The following is a 6,055-nucleotide window of genomic DNA, read 5'->3' as shown; positions in this document are numbered from 1 at the left end:
TGTGACAGAGTGATGTATAGTATGTGGAGAGGGAATCATGAGAGCTCTCTGTGAGGTTTGTACAGCAACAGTTTGAGAAAACCACTATTAAAGGAGTCCCCGGCTGGTGCAAATGGTTAATGTGCTCAGCTCCTAACAGAAGGATTGGAGGTTGGAGTCCACCCAGAGGTGCTTTGGAAGAAAGGCCTGACAATCTTCTTACAAAAAAACAGCCATCGATAACCCTGTGGAACACAGCTCTGCTCTGACATACGTGGGGTTGCCATGAGTTGGAATTGACTGGACAGCAACTGGTGTTTTGGTTTGTTACAGGCTGAACAGATTGCTTATTGTTTGTGTATATGGAGTGGGGTGTGTACTGAAAGCCTAAACATCCTCTGGCATCTTATTTATTTTTGACTGTTCAAGGAAGGCTGGGCTGATAATAGCAGTGCCTTTTAGTAGTTGACATAACAGGGAAGTGTTTGGCCTTTTACTTACTTGGAACCCACAGCTTTTTTGTTTTAAACCATAGGTAGGCTAGGTAAGAGGCTTTGTACTTGCTTCTTAGAAGAAATTTAAGAGCAGTAAATTGACTGCCTTCAAATTTTTGCTACCAGTTCTTCACAGAAGTACAAAATGCAGAACCCTGCCTGATTCCTTTGTAAACAATCCTTGTGATTGTCAGCTTGCCAAGGGATGCTTTTTTCTTTTGAGTAATTTCTGGGGAATACCTTGCTTTGGATCACCCTTAGTTATTGCCCAAAGTTGCCTTCGGGAGTACAGGTGCTCTTTTCCCCCCTTATCCATAAAACCATTAAATTCTACTGTTTTCAGGAATTTAACATTGTTTTCATTGAACTGATGTAAGTTAAAATTGAAACGGTGAGAGAATTTACCTATTTAGTCTTGAGCTTAAAATTTCCCAAAGAGTAGGAGCCATAGTTTTGCCCACCACCAAACATAGAACAAGTAATTTTGAATGTATGGACATGATTATGTCATGGCCTTTCTAAATACAAAAATACAACTTTCACTTAGAACATTGAGTACTTTGATAATATCTTTGCTGATATTGGTGAGAATGTAGTGAAATTGGTCCCATTATAGTTTTTTCTATTTGCCTTTTTTTTTTCAGTTATGTTTTAGGTAAAAGTTTACAGAGCAAATTAGTATCTCATTAAAGAATTAATAGACAAATTGTTTTAGGACATTGGGTGCCAACCCTTTGATGTGTCGACACTCTCCCCTTCACGCCGGGTTCCCTGTTTCCATTTGTTCACTTGCCTGTCCCTTCCTGCTTTCTTTATCTTTGCTTTTGGGCTGGTGTGTTCATTTAGTCTCATAAACATGGTTAAATCATGCAGCCAGTTCCTCAGGTGTGTTATCGTCTGCCATATAGACTTGTCTCATCTTTGGCCTAAGAGGGAGCCTCTGGAGTACTTTTGTACCGAGTTAAAAGGGTATCCGGGGGCCATAGGCTTGTGGTTTCTCAAGGTTCTGTCAGACCAGCAAGTCTGGTGTTTTTTTGTGTGTTTGAATTTGAATTTTGTTCTACATTTTTCTCCTGCTCTGTCCAAGGACCCTGTATTGTGATTCCTATCAGAGCAGTTGGTGGTGGAAGCCGGGCACCATCTAGTTGTTCTGGGCTCAGCCTGGCAGAGATTGTGGTAGTTGTGGTCCATTCGTCCTTTGGACTAAACTTTCCCTTGTGTTTTGTTTTTTTAATAGACTGAGGTAATCCTGTTTATTTGTCTACATGTTTATGGTGTCTCCCTGTACTGGCGTGTGAACTTTAAGAGGACAGGGACCATGTGTCTTTTATATATTGCTGTATCCCTGTCATGGATTGAATTATGTCCCCCTCAAAAATGTATGTGTTTACTTGGTTAGGCCATGATTCCAGTATTGTGTGGTTGTCCTCCATTTTGTGATTGTAATTTTATGTTAAAGAGGATTAGGGTGGGATTTTAACACCCTTACCAGGTCACATCCCTGATCCAGTATAAAGGAAGTTCCCCAGGGATGTGGCCTGCACCACCTTTCGTCTCTGAAGAGATGAAAGGGAAGTAAGCAGAGAGTTGGGGACCTCCTACCACGAAGAAAGCAGTGCCAGGAGCAGAGCTTGTCCTTTGGACCCAAGGTTCCTGTGTGAGATGCTCCCAGACCAGGGAAAGACTGATGACAAGGATCTTCCTCCAGAGCTGACAGACAGAGAAAGCCTTCCTCTGGATCTAGCGCCCTGAATTTAGACTTGTAGCCTACTAGACAGTGAGAGAATGAATTTCTTTTGTTAAACCTGTGCACTTGTGGTATTTCTGTTACGGCAGCACTAGATGTCTGAGACAATCCCTATCACCTATTATAGTGCTTTGTGTATAGTGGACACTCAAGTCATTGCTGAATGAATTCTGATCTGGTGTGGCTTACATGGTATCCTGACATATATTAAAAAAGCACCTCAGGTTATTTTGATGTGCACTCCCATGGTTGAGAAACCTTGGTCTATCTTCCCTCTCTAATCCGCGTGAGATATAGAAGATATCACTCTTGAAATTGGTAATCTCATTTCCCTAGCACGAAAAGTTTAATTTGGTAATGTTATTCAGGTGTTGTTTGTAGGTGGGACTCAGAATGGACAATTGCATTCCATCATCAAATAATTAAGTTTAGGAAAGGTGGGAAGATAGACCTAAAATTGAGTTTATTCCTTTTTTTTTTTTTTTTTTGTAAAAAAAAAAAAACAGTCAAGGTTAGACTTCCTAGATGGTTTTCCTTCAAAACACTACTTCTCAATGTTGGGTAGGTTAGGATTTTGCTTCTGGGGGACATTTTGACGTCTGGAGACGTTTTAGATCCCTTGTGGTCAGTGGTTAAGTGATCAGCTGCTAACCAAGAGGTCATCAGTTCAAATCCAGCCCCTCTGTGGGAGAAGGATGTGGTAGTCTGCTTTTGTAAAGACTAAAAAAAAAGATTACAGCCTTGAAAACCTGATGGGACAGTTTTACTCTATCTTATAGGGTCACTATGAGTCGAAATGGTCTCCACTGGCAATAGGCTTTTTAGTTTTAATGTAAATATGCACATATCTTACATTTTAAAGACTTGTTTGTATATGTAAGTCAGTAGTTTTCAAAGTGTAGTCCTTGAACCCTTAGGAGTAAAACCTGTTCATATTAATACTAAAATATTATATGCCCTTTTCTCTTTGATGTTTGGATTAAAGATACAAAAGCAATGCTGAGTGAAACAGCTGATACCTTAGCAGGAAATCAAGGCAGTGGCACTGAATTGTCTAGTAGTGTGTATTCTTCTCTGTCATGAATACTTCACGTCATACAGTTAAAAAAAAACCTCATTTTTCCTTCAGATTCTTTTTCAGTACAAATTAAATTTTACTCTACTTGGCTCTAGAGTATCTGTGTGATAAAATGGGTATGTGCTGCAGAGGAAAAGAATTTGTGTGATTGAGTTGCTAGCTCAGCTACCCTCCTCCCCATTTTCATGTAATATCTTCTTTAATTGAAAGAACAACTGAAAAACCATGGTTATTCAGACTTGGATATATGACAAACATTTCTTTGAAAATGAACAAAATGAACTTGTTACTAATAAAATTGGAGCTTTCAGGCCAAAATTAGAATTTGGGGAAATCTGTATGGGCCACCTTGAGCTTGATAGCATTCTAGTAAAGATATTTGTGGTAATAATGGTAGTAATAGTGATATTATATAATGAACTGTGTCAACATTTGGAAGAACTGAATAACTCAGTAAACCAACATTTTCCAGATGGCGTTATGAAATCACACGTAGGTAAAGATCCCATTCAAAGAGCACGTTAGACGAATGGATTTTGTATGTGTGTGTGGTAAAATACGTATAACAAAACATTTGGCATTTCAACCATTTGTATGTGTACAATTCAGTGACATTTATTACATTCACCATACTGTGCAGTTGTCATCCCTATCCATTTCCAAATTTTTTTGTTATCATCCTTAACAGAAACTCCATACTCCTTAAGGAATAACTTTCCATTTTCCCCTCCCACCTGCCCTTAGTAAGCTGTAATAAACATTGATCTCTATGCATTTGCCTATTCTAGGTATTTTATATAGGTGGGTCATACAATATTGTCCAGTAGTGTCTGACTTAGTTCACTCAGTATAATCTTTTCAAGGTTCATCCATGTTTTAACATGTATCAGAACTTCATATTTCTTCATGGCTGAATTACTGCATTGTATGGATTTCCCACATTTTATCCATTCATCTGTTGATGGATACTTAGGTTGTTTCCACTTTTTGGCAGTTGTTAATACTGCTTCCCCCACGTGTCTGTCATTTTGTCGTACTGTGGGGGCTTGCATGTTGCTGTCATGCTGGAAGCTCTGCCACTGGTATTCAGATACCAGCAGGGTCACCCATGGCAGGCAGGTTTTAGTGGAGCTTCCAGACTGAGACAGACTAGGAAGAAGGACGTAGTGGTCTATTTCTGAAAAGAATTAGCCAGTGAAAACCTTATGGATAGCAGTGGAACATTGTCAGAGACTGTCCCAGAAGATGAGCTGCCTCCTCAGAGTAGAGTTAACTTGATGATGTGGATCGAGTCAAGCTTTTAGAACCTTCATTTCCTGATGTGGCACGACTCAAAATGAGAAGAAACAGCTGTGAACATCCATTAATAATTGGAACCTGGAATGTACAAAGTATGAATCTAGGAAAATTGGAAATCATAAAAAACAAAATAGAACACATAAGCATCAATGTCCTAGGCATTAGTGAGCTGAAAAGGACTGGTATTGGCCATTTTGAATTGGACAGTCATATGGTCTGCTATGCCAGCAGCAACAACCTGAAGAGGAATAGCTTTGCATTCATCATCAAAAAACATTTCAGGATCTATCCTGAAGTACAATGCTGTGGGTGATAGGATAATATCCATACGCCTGCAAGGAAGATCAGTTAATGTGACCTACTTTTCAAATTTACGCACCAACCACTAAGGTCAAAGACGAAGAAATTAAAGATTTTTTACCAACTTCTGCAGTCTCCAATTGATTGAACATGCAATCAGGATGCATCGATAATTACTGGCAATTGGAATGCAAAAGGTGGAAACAAAGAAGGATTGGTTGTTGGAAAATATGGCCTCGGTGATAGAAACGATGCTGGAGATGGCAGGATAGAATTTTGCGAGACCAATGACTTTTTCATTGCAAGTATCTTTTTTGAATAACATAAGTGGCGATTATACACCCGGGCCTCACCAGATGGAATACACAGGAATCAAATCAACTACATCTGTATAAAGAGATGATGGAGAAGCTCAGTATCATCAGTCAGAACAAGACCAAGGGCTGACTGCAGAACAAACCATCAACTGTTCATATATAAGTTCAAGTTGAAGCCGAAGAAAATAAGAACAAGTCCAAGAGAGCCAAAGTACAGGCTTGAATATATCCCACCTGAATTTAGAGACCATCTCAAGAATAGATTTGACACGTTGAACACTAATGACCAGACAAGTTGTGGAATGACATCAAGGACATCATACGTGAAAAAAGCAAGAGGTCATTAAAACAACAAGAAAGAAAGAAAAGACCAAAATGGATGTTAAAAGAGACTCTGAAACTTGCTCTTGAACATCAGGTATCTAAAGCAAATGGAAGAAGTGATGAAGTAAAAGAGCCGAACAGAAGATTTCAAAGGGTGGCTCCAGAAGACAAAGTAAAGTAACCTGGAGTTAGGAAACCAAAAGGGAAGAACATGCTGGACATTTCTCAAGCTGAAAGATCTGAAGAAAAAATTCAAGCCTGGAGATGCCATATTGAAGGCTTCTTCTACAAGGAACATATTAGGTAACACAGGAAGCATCAAAAGACAATGGAAGGAATACACAGAGTCACCGTACCAAAAAGAATTGGTCAACAGAACCGATGGTACTGAAGGAAGAGGCTCAAGCTTGCACTGAAGGTATTGGCAGAAAAACAAGGCTCCAGGAATTGATGGACTACCAGTTGAGATGTTTCAACAAACAGATGCAGTGCTGCAAGTGCTCACTTGTCTATGCCA

This window comes from Loxodonta africana, chromosome 27 (assembly GCF_030014295.1).
Source record: "Loxodonta africana isolate mLoxAfr1 chromosome 27, mLoxAfr1.hap2, whole genome shotgun sequence".
Lineage (NCBI taxonomy): Eukaryota > Metazoa > Chordata > Mammalia > Proboscidea > Elephantidae > Loxodonta > Loxodonta africana.
Note: the sequence above shows the minus strand (reverse complement) of the source record.